The 13,994-nt window shown below is 38.1% G+C and overlaps 1 protein-coding gene across 8 annotated transcripts in view; it reads right to left on the bottom strand.

Annotated features, from left to right (window-relative positions):
- LOC144593513 (myelin transcription factor 1-like protein) overlaps positions 1-8,898 on the bottom strand; it is a 346,938-nt gene extending 338,040 nt beyond the window's left edge. For 4 of the 8 annotated variants that reach the window (XM_078399201.1, XM_078399195.1, XM_078399203.1 and 1 more), the window contains exons 1-2: positions 8,358-8,898; positions 7,823-8,061 (exon numbers count right to left, since the gene is read on the bottom strand). The gene's annotated coding sequence lies outside the window, so the exon portion shown is untranslated. Of the gene's footprint in view, positions 1-4,810; positions 4,872-5,407; positions 5,612-7,822; positions 8,062-8,357 lie in introns of those variants that run through there. The other 4 variants (XM_078399202.1, XM_078399196.1, XM_078399197.1 and 1 more) reach the window with 3 other exon arrangements.
- Between the last annotated feature and the right edge of the window lie 5,096 nt (positions 8,899-13,994).

The raw sequence follows: 13,994 nt of genomic DNA on the forward strand, positions 1-13,994 counted from the left end.
CAGGACAAGAATTAAGGAATTCAAAGTTCTGATTTACCAGGAAGCATCGATCAACAATACCGATTTGGAAAATAAAAAAATAGCATCAGTGTGTCATACAGTAGGGAACCAGGTCATTTAAGCAACAGAGTAGATGCTGACCATTAAGTACCCTTTACACTAAAGGTCAACATGGCTGGAGTAACTCAGCGGGTCAGACTGCATCTCTGAAGAAAAGGAATAGGCAACGTTTCGGGTCAAGACCCTCCATCTTTGGTTTAAACCAGCATCCGCAGTTCCTTCCTACACCCTAAACACTAATCCATTCCATTGTTCCCATTAATTCCTCCTTTATCTATACACAAGGGGCAATTTACAGTGACCAATGAACCTATTAACCAGCCTGTTTCTGGGTTGTGCAAAGAATCTGGAACCCATGCAGTCACAGGAACAACATGTAAACGTTGCTTAAAAGGTCAGGATTGAACCCAGATTGCTGGAGCTGTGAGACAGCAGCTCTTTGCATTGTGCCACAGTGTCACTCAAGTGTCATAACTGCAACCTAAAAATGATCAAGAGCTCTCCAATATATTCATTACCCTGCATGAGGTATGTTATTCGCCATTAGCATTTCAGGCAAGGTAATGCCACACTAATCAAACTAAAACAAATGAGATTAGAAAAGAGTCAATAAACAAAAGAGAGAAAAGTACGCTGAAAAGTCTATAGCCTTAAAAAACCTAATGTTCTTCATGGCACAATGTCAATTAAATGGCATAACATGCCTAGAGAACAGCAACTGCTCCTGTTCACCATGATTAATTTTGAAGGATATCTGTAGTGATTCAGTCTGATAAGATAGAGCAGATAAAATGGAGGTGAACAAAATTGCAGTGTTGAGAGAGGTTGGTGTCTCCAAACAAGAGAATGACAAGATCCTTTCAGAAAACATCCATCCTATTTTTTTTTCAGACCATTTCTCACGCAACTTAAATTCTTCCGCAATGATGATTCCTTTTATTCCTCTGCCTCCTTTGGCTCCAATTCTTGCTACATTGTCATGTCATGTAGTGTGAAAAATCCCATCAAAAGATGGACGTATTGCTGGGAAACTACAGCTGGGTCAATATTGGAGCCTTAAGCTAAAGATGCCATTGACGTTTCTGACTTTCACAAGGCTATTCGTGTACCTCTGCTGCTCAGATGCATAGGGGTTGTTTTGAAATCAATTAGCATGTTACATCCCAAATATCATTTGGACCTTCTCTAAAGAATCCATGTCTCGATTTCAAAGTTTGTCCGAAGCCTTCAGCAAAACAAAACATCCATGACATGATATGAAATATTAATTCTATTTCATCATTCCACAGATGCTGCCAGACCTGCTGAATATTTCCTGCATTGTCTGTTTTCCTTGCTTGATTTATTGGTGATTTGCACACAGTAGTTGGGCATAGACAAACCAATCCCATACTCAGTTTCAGAAAGCTTAACTTCTTGTGATCTTCCATTTAATTTGTCCGCATCAATTGGCAATGTACTTCTACTTAACAGGGTTTCAGTGGCCTGTTTGCCATAGCTGTGTGCATCAGACAGGGAGGATAAGAGTGCAGGCTGCAGCTGTATTGAGGGGGCCAGAGGCAAAGAAGTTCAAGGATGGAGGTAACATTGAGAGTTCAAAGCAAAGGACAGTCCCTTGGTCCAGTCAGGAGCACATCAGGCAGCAGGAAGCTGCACAGATCAGGGCACAGGCTCCCAGTTCAATGATTTCCCCTCTGAAATTGACTTCAATTGTGTTGTTAACTTAACCGGGGCCCCTGTGGTATGGGTAGACCCTCTATGAGGTATCTCCCTCAACTGTTCGGATGCTGTTTTCCTTGGTGTTGGGTTGATGCAGCCTTGTCACCAACCTAACCTCATACCCCCATCCCTTTAAACTATCACCACTACATTCAAATGCAATCTCAAAGCATATGATTAGTACGGGTGCCAGGGGTTATGGGGAGAATGCAGGAGAATGGGGTTAGGAGGGAGAGATAGATCAGCCATGATTGAATGGTGGGGTGAACTTAATGGGCCGAATGGCCTAATTCTGCTCCCATCACTTATGACCTTATGCTCAACTCAGAATTCATTTGGATTACTGTGCAAACATTCAGAAACAGTCACTTCAGTATAAAAATGGAAAGGTAAGGAAGCCTTCCACATTGTTTGTCTCCCCTCTTCATTCCTGTTAGTTAGGAGGGTTTAAATCATGATGTGGAGTGCTCAGCTTTAGATTTCCGCACTTCCTGCTGCTCAGTCAAATCAATGCCACCTCTCCAAGCCAGACACTGAGACATGCATAGCTTCAATGAGCTTTTACTCATTTATAAATAAAACTTTTGTTTGGTAATCATTATTTTGGCGATTCCTATTGAAGTTATTCATGTAGTTCAATAATCCTCTATGTTACTTTTACTCCAGAATGATAACATGAGATGGGATGGATGATGTGGGATCTGAACATCCCCTGCAAACCATTATTTGTAAAAGCCCCTTCATATTTTGAAACTGAAGCAAAAAATTAATGATGTGGGGATCAAGGATAGCATCATAAATAATGTGTTTACAATGACAAACGGGAAAAAGAAAAGTACCGATTAACTTCTGAAGTTAAAATTGGGCCAGTTAAACTTGCAAATTGAGAAATGAAACAAAAAAATAACTTTCTGGCTATCTGATAATACAGATAATTTTGGCACCTTAAAACAGAATTGGTACTTCTTACTCCTTGCACTTGCATGAAATTAGTACCACATCTGCAAAAAAAAACATACATTACAACATAGTCATATGGAGTTATTATGTGTTTTATTGAATACAATACTGATTTGTTAAGAAAAACACGGTCTTAAATATACATGGAGTATTCAAGGCATGTAGAACTAATAGTGTATATCTGAACATTTTTTGGGTTTAAAATGAAAGCAAGCTACATTTAAAGAAAGAAAGTGTAAGAAAATAACTGCAGATGCTGGTACAAATCAAAGGTATTTATTTCACAAAATGCTGGGGTAACTCAGCAGGTCAGGCAGCATCTAAGGAGAGAAGGAATGGGTGACGTTTCGGGTCGAGACCCTTCTTCAGACTGATGTCAGGGGGGCGGGAAAAGTTTCAGTTACTGGTGAATATATTTAATCCATTCAAATAACTACAGCATGCAATAAATTCAAAGTAAAGCTCTTATCCTACGAAAAAAACCTAAAGGTTTGCAGCAACAACACAAACTCATTGCTAGCATGAAAGAGAGAGATACAGATTAGCAGAAAGATAACACTACTAAATTATTATTTTTTTAATTTGTACTTGCGAGTTTACTGTTCACTCTGAAGTATCACTGTTCACCAGGCATAAATGAGTTAGCTAAATGAATATACTTTGCATTGCTCTGACAACATTCAAAGGAACTTTCTCAGTTGGGAATAATGCTGAAGATAAATTTGAATGAATTATATTATGCAGTTTTGATCTTTTTTTCCTTACAGTTTAAATATAAGCCATGGTATCAGTAACAAAGGAAGATGCGGATTATTTAGGAATGTGCAGTGACTGTTTGATTCTTTTCAAAATCCAGATATCTAACACATCCATTTTTTATGTACTGTATTTGGAAGTTCAAGTACAAAAGCTGTTCAATATCCCCCATCACACAACAGTTTTACACATAATGAGACTTGTTATTTACAGTGTCTAGATTTTTCTCGTCATCATACTGCTGCAATTTTGTAATGTTGCAAGTTAACAATGTTCATAATAATATTCAACCAAGAATAATATTTCCTTCTGTTTTGGTGCACTAGCTTCTTTCTTTGCTTCATACGGGTTCATGGTGCTAATCCATTTATTCATTGCAATGAAGAAGATGTACTAAGTAGCAATATTTGTAATTCAATGGACATTTAATTTGGCACATGCAGGATTATTTTAAATGAACAATTAATTTTTTGAATGGGGAAAATTGTACATAATCAATTGTCACCAACAGGAACAACTGTTCCACTCCTATGTAAGGAAAACTGTGTCTCAATAACTGTTTCTATTAGTCAGGTCATTAATTTATCAAAACGTGGATTCCAAGCTATATTTTGTTTCCTTCCGAGTAGCTACAACAAAGTGAAGCATGCTTTCCATTTTTGAAAGACAGTCCTTTTGCTGTAGGATTTTTAAATTAATTCCAACAAGCCAAAGTTTGTTTATTTTCTATCCTGCACATTTAATATAATTAAAGACAGGCATACATAGAAAGATCCACCAGCTTACTTCTATACACAAATAGATCTTGCCACTTTCACTACTCATAATTTCAGCAAAAGTTTGCCAGCAAGGTTTACAACTTGGTGCTTCACAGTACTCCATTTTGCTGCCATGGTTTCTGGTCCTATTTTTGACCCATATTTGTTTTTATTTGTTTTTGGTGACACCAAATGTACAACATTGATTATCAACACCACTGGTCAAATTATAATTGCAAAATAAAACAGAATCCCTAATTATACAGAATATGTAAAATAATCTCCTGAATTTATAAACATTCTATCTTTCACTAAACAGAAAAGCTGCATCTCATAGAATACTGTGCATATTCACAAATGTAGTTCATAAACATTACAACTTAATCAATTAATGCTTTACAATTTTTTTTTAAATTACAGTGCAAGAAATCATCATCAATTTTAAAACTTACAACTTTCTGTCATTATCCAAGTAACAACAACTTTTAAATTGACATTCAGTGCATGCTCTAAATCAGAGTTCTGCCATTTTTAAAACAAAAGGCTGAAGGAATTACCTTACTGGTTCTTCAGTGAAACAGCAGACATAAAGAAGTCAGATAGCTGGGACTTCTTTTGCACTGCAGTCAGATTTTGCACACTAAAGTAGGCCTGAGACTACAAGGGAAACATCTCAAAAGCAGGGAAAAAATACCCAGCCCTCCATACCGCAGTGCATCGCCTAGAGGATTGCCAGACTTAACCCACAACAATAAACTTCATCAATGGCCTTGATTTCCACCACCTCAATTCTCTAATTACACATTTTACCTGGACATCTGCCTTTTATCAAAACTCCCGAAGACCACCACTGTTCATCTGTATACTAATAGCAATGCCACATGGAAAAAAGTGATAATAGTCCGAGGTGGAAATATCAACAGGCCAAGACAGAAATTGCAAATTCACACATAAAAAGAACAATAAAACAAGAAAAAGGAATAAGCCTACACATTCTGCAAAGGCTGCCGAATCAAACACAACCTCAGCTTAAGGGCATCAGACAGATAAGAGACTGCAGAAAACCTAGTTATGTAGCATGCATCGAATATGAGCTCCCTTAAGAGACAATCCTTCTGCAGCAATTTAAAATCACTAGCATATTGCTGACTTACCTCTTCCTCAGCCACAGTCTTAGATCAGGCAAAGTTGTATTCCATCCAAATCAAAATGTGTGGCCGAAATTTCATGGATATCGGAACAATGGAAGCAAAAGTGACAAGTGTTTCCTAACACTGTCATCAATTCTGTGGTCGATTCTACTAGACCATGGTTTGAGGTTGTATACCTTGTGCAACTAATACAGGACCCATGGGTCCTTGAATCTCTGGAGCTGTGTGTGTCTAGTATGTGTGCATTGCTGTATATAATGTAATACAGGGAAAGGCTGAATGTAAGACCGAACCAAAAAGAAAGGTACACTATGCTCTGAATTTAAAATTAAAACTGGAATATTTTTCCAACACTTTTAAATAAAATTGTACACATTTTTTTTTAAATTATAAAACACCAACTACAAAAAGAAAATTAGACTTGAGCTTGAGAGACCATTGTAGATTACCATAATAATGTCTGGGTGATCTGCCTCAGATCATTACTTTTTAAATTGGATGAATTCTGCGAATTGTTAGATTAAATCCTTGAGCACTGAATTTTGTTTGCACCTTAAAACACATATATGCCATTTCCTATTGTCAAGTAAATGATTAATCTAAACCCATAGTTATATTACTTATAAAAGACTAATATTCATATATTCATAACTGAAAACAGTACAAACTGTTGTTACCTTAGAACAATGCAAAATATTGTACTGAGTATCAAATGTTTAACATTACAATTTTTTTTCATAAGTAATTTTTCTAAAATGAATTTCTGAAATGTTAAAGCAGCAATTTTTTTCTATTCAAAATCACTGACGAGCTATAATTAAGAAAGATCTAGCCAGAATTAATTTGTTATGTTACTATGTTAGTATTTTATTAACCACGTCAATTTTCCAAGATATTTCTCATTATGTGTGTTTTCAAAGTTTGGGTCAAAAAGTTGGACAAATATTGTAATTATTTTCAATTGAGAATTCAAAGAAAAACATGTTAAAACCAGGTAGGACTTTGTAAAATATTTTGTATAATTGCAAAAAGAAAGCATATGCTGGATATATTTTAAGACCCCAATTTAGCAAACTAACAAATCACATGAACTAAGGTAAAGCAAAAGAGTAATTCTCAGTCTGCCTGTTAGCCAGTAGGGGGTCAATCAAAGCTCAGAGTACCAGTTATGGACAGCTCCTGGTGCTGACGGAACACTCGCAAACATATCCCACATTAAGCCAGTCAGGCAGCCTTCAAAATAACCAGCAAATATATTGCTGCCGAGATAAAATACCAGTAATCACCAAATCCTTGCATTGAAGCAGAACGTTGTCAATATTCTCATTTATTAAACCAACTTTGCCATTTGTAAGACACAAATATTAACTTACAATAAAAAGAAAGGTAACACAGCTTGGGTAATAAAATAATGGTTAGGAATTGAACCATTCTTACTATTTTATCCTGAAGCTTTTAGTACCAGCTTCGCCGCTAAAGTTTTAAGCATCTGCTTCAACAGTGTACATGGGTCTGACAGTACTGAGCAGCTCCACAAAGTAGTCCAATAAAAGCTCTTTAAAGTAATAAAGGATTTGTAAAATGCACTATCCAAGTTAATATGCTAACATTTAAAAGTAAAAATATGTAATGCAAATAATTCCGTTGTTCCTAGTTTTAGCAAACTCTCGAGCCACTTTAAGTATGTTTACTTGATTCAGTAACATCAAAACTTTGCAGCACATAAACTAATTTTCTGAAAATCAAAGTAGGACAATTTAAACAATTCTGGCATCTAGGTCAAGGTTGATCATTTTCATATTTGGCCTAAATCCACCAATTCTATTTTCTTTTTTTCCTTATCTGTAAATTAAAGGAAGTCCAAAACATATATTTACTTTTGGAAAATATCAGTCTTGCATTGCTGATGTTAAGTTAACCTTTTGAAACTATGTTGCATGCAGACTTAACAACTTCCACTCACTTTCAAGGCTCTGTCCCGGCTTTGTGTTAATTTCTATCTGTTCAACAAATAACAGATTAGTGACTAACTTTCACCAGATGATTTGTAGGCAAATGACTGAGTATAGAATTAGAGAAGTCTGCTTATACTGCTGTTATTAGGAATCAACAAACACATCTAAAGACTGAACCAGTTGATTCAAAGATGAACTAAAAAGGCACTCTGCAGCAATACTCAAGAGTGCACATTTATAATCTTCCTTTTAAATCATCGCCCAAATATAAATCTGTACTACATTACTGATTGCAGTACCAATGTTATTCCTTCTTTCCTTAGCAAACACAGTTATAAAAACAGCACAGATCACAAGTAGAAAGAAATGAATGTCATCAAATCCATACTAGAAATATCTGAACATTAGCAGTCTACTTAGAGAAACCGGGAACAACAAAAAGAGAGAACCAAACTACACCCACCACAATAAGCAAAACACTGACTTCAATCAGACTGCAGGGAACAGCACTCTTCGCTGTGCAGAAGCTTAGGTAAAAATGTCGCCTTGGCAAGGATGACAAATGCAGCACGATAGGCTACCAGGCCTAAGGGATCTGTTATACTTCCACATACATCCACTAATGCACACACTCCCACTCATCCTCTCGATAGGCTTTTTTCACATCTTTTTACCAGCTTCAAATCCCCGGCATATGACCTTCTGTTAAATAGATAAAAAAAACGCTTATCAGTCATGCAAATGAGGCTGAATTCATTTTCCACAACAGATGGCCTCATAGATAATGATGATGGAACACAGAAAATTGAATGTCTCTTGCTATGTGGCCATGGCAACCAAGAGCAGAATAATATCAATAATAAGAGGTACTGCATAATAAGGTTGTCAGTTCTGAAAATCACACATTTTGACTAAAGCAGGTATCACGGGCAAGTTAATTTTTATATTTGATTTTTCTGCCTTTATGGGTGATGATGAATTTTAATACAAAATATCACCTTGGTTGAAGCAGAGAGCGGTATCCTTTTCTAACCTTTGTTCAGAACTGGGTTTTTTTGCTTTCGATCTGGTGGGTGTCAGGGAGGTGGTCACTGTATCGGGGTGGGTTTTGATTTAAATGCTAGTTTTTAATCCTTGCTTGCTGCAGTCTGGCTGATATGGAATGCTGCAATGGTGCAGCGACGGTTTGCCTCAGGCTTCCACCCTGCCTCTCAAGGGGCCGTCCTGCAAAATGAATCAGCAGACGTCCTGATCAAACTGATTAAAATGAAAATGGCAAGGCACACGTCTGGGCGGAACTACTCGTGCTTCACTGCCTGACTGGCAAGCACGCTCACAGAACCTCCACAAATGGCCGATCGACTCTCATATCCAACAGCCCGAAAAGAGGTTTGCGGTTTCTAGCCCTTTCCCCGACCAAATGAAAAGCCAAGGCTGACAGCAAAGTGCTGGATAAATGAAAAAAAAAGTGACTTTTCTCCTCGGCAGTGCGTGCCATTTGATGGGTTTGTGTTTCTGCTGCTAACCCTTGTGCATTTTAATTCAGAAATCAATAGAGCTGCTCTAATGGAAGCTCCACTTTCCGAGCAGCTGCAGACACCAGTGCTCAAAACAACTAATGACGTCTGCGGAGGTTTTCAGCTGATTGGGCACCGCATCGGATGTTCTGTGAACCAAGGAATAGAAATCATTTACAGTCTGTTTAAAAAAAATGGCAGCTTGGATTTTTCAGTGCAGGGGAGAGTGAAGCTGAACCCCCCCACGTTCAGTCTGCACTGCTGAGAGGCACAGTCTCCTAAAGCCGACGTGATCACCAGAGTCCACAAGCTGCTGCCTTCACACTGTCAGACAGTGGCCTGATCGCACTTGATAAGTGAAATGAGGACAGCAGTAACCCTTTCAGGAAACAAAAGAACTCCACATGTCTGCTGTGAAATCAAACTAGTGGCGGTAGAGAAGATGGCACTTAATATTTATTTACATCTCTGTAACATTATATTCATACATTCCGGAAATGTACTTAATTATATTTCATAAACTGATTCTGAAAGTGACCTTTTTCTTCTTCAAAACAATTTTTCTGAAAAAGACATAACATTTGAATGCTGCCATTGTATTCTCTGTCAAATTTTGCTTCAATGCCTGAAAGCAAAGAACTTGCAGAGCAATGTGAGAGGGAAGCGGGGAGTGGGATTGGCTAAATTGTTCTTGTACTGAGCCAGTACAGACTCAACGGGGTGAATAGCCTCCTTCAGTGCTGTAATCATTCCGCAATTCTGTAAATTTATCATTATAAATTTAATTTATGGTACAGATTCAGTTCTGTCCTCTGTATATGCATTTGCAGAATTTTATCCAATGACTGAACTGAAGAAAATGTTTTTAAAAATGCTTCATTTATTTCAGTGTGAGTTGTTAAAAAATTATAATGTTTTTGGATGAATATTCAACATTGGACCAATATGTACAAATGACTGAAAATACAACAACATCTCCTGCCTTAGCGGGTCAATGGCTCAATGGTAGCATTCCCAAGCAAGTCAGGAGGTCAAAAATTGAAATCCACATACTAACATTCTCAGTACGGTTCTGAAGCTGTGCTGAACTATCAGACAAATGTCCTTCCAACATGCCATAAAGAGAAGACCCTCATGGTCTTCAAAAAAATTGTCCGTCACTACTCAAGATTATGAGGATGTTCATTGATCATCTCTGGTCCACTTCTCCATTCATTGGGATATGACTCGTCTGCCTTCAGACTCCAAATATCTGCCTTTGTGTCCTTGTCTATTAGCATCATTGATTAATTTAGCATCGGTTCTTTTCATGGGTGTGCGTTCCATACATCTATCACTTCTTGCATAATTGAGAAATTATTAAATTCTCTAGCATAACAGGGATTTCTGAGGCCTCATCCCCTTGACTGACAATTCCCTCATCACCGCTGCCTCCCAATTCGGAGAGGGGGGTGGTGAATATGGGCAAGGTCTCTATAGCTAGCCTATTGACTCCCAAATCAAATCACAATCAAATTACTCCATACCCTTCTTTATTCAAACCAACATAATCACCATTTATAGAAAAGCTCCTTCTAATGTAAGACATGTAACTGACAAACTAGAGCTCAGCCAATGTACCATTCATTGCCAAATGCACATGATGGGCAAAATGATCACATTTTGCACTGTAAATTGACTCAATACTGATGTATTCATGCAATGAAAGATTGCACATTTTTTAATGCAGCAAAAACTGTGGACAATACCAAAAGTAGTCAAACTAGGGGTTTTATAAATTAAGCTGAATTTACTCACTTTGATATTCCAGCTTTCCTTGTCACATATATACCCCAACCAGAATAACTAAAATAGATCATCTGGTTATTGATAGAATATTCTTTTGTGGAAAAATGCTATGTGAAAACATAGACCAACTTTTCCTACATTATAGGAGTGACTAAGGTTAAAGATACCGTTTATTGTTAATATAGCATTTGGTAAACCCAAGATCGTAACGGTTGGACAGGCTGGTACTCTATTCCTTGGAGAGCAGGAGGATGAGGGGGTGATCTTATAGAGGTGAAAAGATCATGAAGGGGATAGACAGGGTAGATGCACAGAGTCTTTTACAAATAGTAGAGGAATCAGGTAAAAGAAGACACAGGTTTAAGGCGAAAGGGGAAACATTTAATAGGAGCCTGAGGGACAACATTTTCACAAAGTATGTGGTGGGTAAATGGAGCAAGCTGCCAGAGTGGGTAGTTGAGGCAAGTACTTCTTGTTTCGTGTCCATCTTCTATGTTTCAAATGTTACATCACTGTCATTGTCCGTCCTGAAAAGGACGCAAGCTTCCGGCGACAATCAGTGGGAACCATCACTTGTATAATAGATGATGGTGGTAGCAGAATTAGCTCGGGACACTTCCAATTTCCAGCCCCACGATGTGGATGCTTCTGCTATGGGCCATGCAGGTACTATAACAACATTTCAATGATATTTGGACAGGTACATGGAAAAGAAAGGTTTAGAGGAACACGGACCAAATGTGGGCAGGTGGGACTAGTGTAGACGGGGGCATCTTGGTTGGCATGGAAAAAAGGCCTCCCTAAACTTGAACTTGGGTTCAATTATTGGATCAGCTTTCAAAGTTCTACAAGACTGAACACTGAAAAAAAACCAAAGCATTAAAATTCTAACTGAGATGGGGTCCCCACCTATAATGTTAATCAATTTCAATGAGGTATCACTTCACCAGTCACACACTTGTGTCATTTTCAATTATGTATTTTGTTCAAATACCCTAAACCTATTTAAAGTTTAATTTTGTTTAGAGATACAGCATGGAAACAGGTCCTTTGGCCCATCAGCTCCATGTTGACCATCGATCGCCAGTTTACATTAGTTGTGTTATTCTACTTTCTCATCTACTTCCTACACATCAGGGACAATTTACAGGGACCAATTAACCGAGAAACCCACACGTCATTGGGTTATGGGAAGAAACAGCACTCCGATGACATCCACCAAGTCACAGGGAGAACATGCAAACTCCACACAGACAGCACAGAGAGCAGGATTGATCCCAGGACTCTGGCGCTGTGAGGCAGCAGCTCTATCAGCTGCACCACTGTGCTGCCCTTAAGTGAACCCAGAAAAATAATAAAATACCAAAATACTGAAATAATCACATTATTCAAATGACGCAATCAGATGTTAACCTGGAAGAAACCAAATAAAGACACAAAATAGGCAAACAATCGAAGAGCTACACCATACATCCTGCACGATCCTTTCACAACCACTGCATCCAAATAATCATTGCAGCTGTCCTTAAAAATCATTATTTCATTGCTTGCAATAGTGAGATTCAGAAAATCTTAAATAGGTACAGAATAAATCCAGAACTAGCTGAATATAAAATATAAATGTGCATTTTCAATTATTACTGCAACCGTTTCCACAAAAAGGGGCTGTATTGTTCTATACCTAAACCTGAGTTACACTCACTGCATTAAATTCCCCCATTCAACTTCACCTTCAATTAACAAAAGGGTGCGGGGCTGTGAATGGTTTTCACCCTGTCGTTGACGTGAAGCTGTAACAACACATTTGTTCTCACATTTTATAATCTATCGTTACACATCCTGCTGCCTGTGTGATTAAGAAAAGATATTTCCATGTATTCAAGAGAGAATCCGTTTCCGATGCTTTCTCTTGCTGTGGGTTTGGTATTGCACCAAGCATTCACAAGTCAATGCAACCACCCCCCTACACACACCTCCAGGGTTTTATGCAGATTCTGCTGGGAATTTGTAGCTCTGATATCAGATTTCTTACAAATGATCAGCCTTTTTAATCACCGCAGACATTTCAGTTCCCTCGCCCTTTTGTATCATCGGTACTGAGAAATACACGAAAGGAGGAAAGCCTTTATTTATTAGGTCTTTTTCCTACATATTCCCTGCAGACATGCACTCTTCACATTTGTGCTTCATATATAGAATAAACAGCAGGGAGTGGCCCTGTATGCAAACAGTTTAAAATAGGAAAATCATTGGACCACGTCATCCTTGAGTCTAAAGGACGAATAGGTCGTGCAGCTTGCCAATGCAAATTGATTTATGCATGAATCTTAATCTTCCTGTCAGTTATTCCACTTTAATAAAAAAGTGCAAAAATATTAGCGGTTTACACATTACAGCATTGTGGTCTTTTTGTTGCATTCTATGTGAATTGCAGTGGAATTTTTTTAAATGTATTTTTACGATTAAAAACAGAAACCCCAGCGTCGGTATGAATCCTACACAGATGGAATGTTAAAAGCTGTAAAAGGCGTGTTACCTTCAATGAAAAAGAATAAAAATCTGTGAGAGTCCCACTGGTCTCCCACTTCATATCTGGCAGGAGGCCAAATGAACCACTGGGAAATGGCAGCAATGCTAGTTCCTGCTACCTCCAGGATTTTCCAGCCCGATCTTCAAGGGAAGGAATGACATGCCTAATAACTCCAGTGTCACTGATTGCAGAGGGAATTTAGTGGCAGTGGGGCATTTCCTAATCTGTCTTCCTTGCTTCTCTGTGGCCATTATCATACCAGAAAACAGTATGCCAAGATCATAGGGTTAGAAGGGCAGCAATGTGAAGGAAGATAAATGCACAGAACTCCCCAAATTACACAGGCATTTAAAAAAATTATCTTGATCAGTTACTCTACAGAGAAATTCAGAGGGAGTTGACAGATGACTGGAAGAGGCAAGGTAACACCCAAACGCAGTGTGCTGTATTATTGATTCTTCGGATGTGAGCATTGAAGTCATGGTTGGTAGTTAATAGCCTTTTCTTGCTGACCTGAGAAAGAAAATACTGTCAGCCAACTCTTTTTGCACCTCTGCAGTCGTTTTGTGTGGCATTTTCATCCACAATTTGTTTACGGGTGGTTTAAAATTCCACCGGAGGAAAGTTATGAATCAAAGTTAATGATGTGGGACCGGAGTTACACAGAGCCAAAGCAAATGAAAGCAACATGCTTCTTCCTCAAGATAGACGAGTCACAATAGGGGCTTTTATAATAATTGAATTGCTTTGAGGTAAACCTTTCCCCTGATGCTATCTGTTCAATTTATTTCAGACAGAAA

This window comes from Rhinoraja longicauda, chromosome 5, assembly GCF_053455715.1.
Source record: "Rhinoraja longicauda isolate Sanriku21f chromosome 5, sRhiLon1.1, whole genome shotgun sequence".
Taxonomy (NCBI): domain Eukaryota; kingdom Metazoa; phylum Chordata; class Chondrichthyes; order Rajiformes; family Arhynchobatidae; genus Rhinoraja; species Rhinoraja longicauda.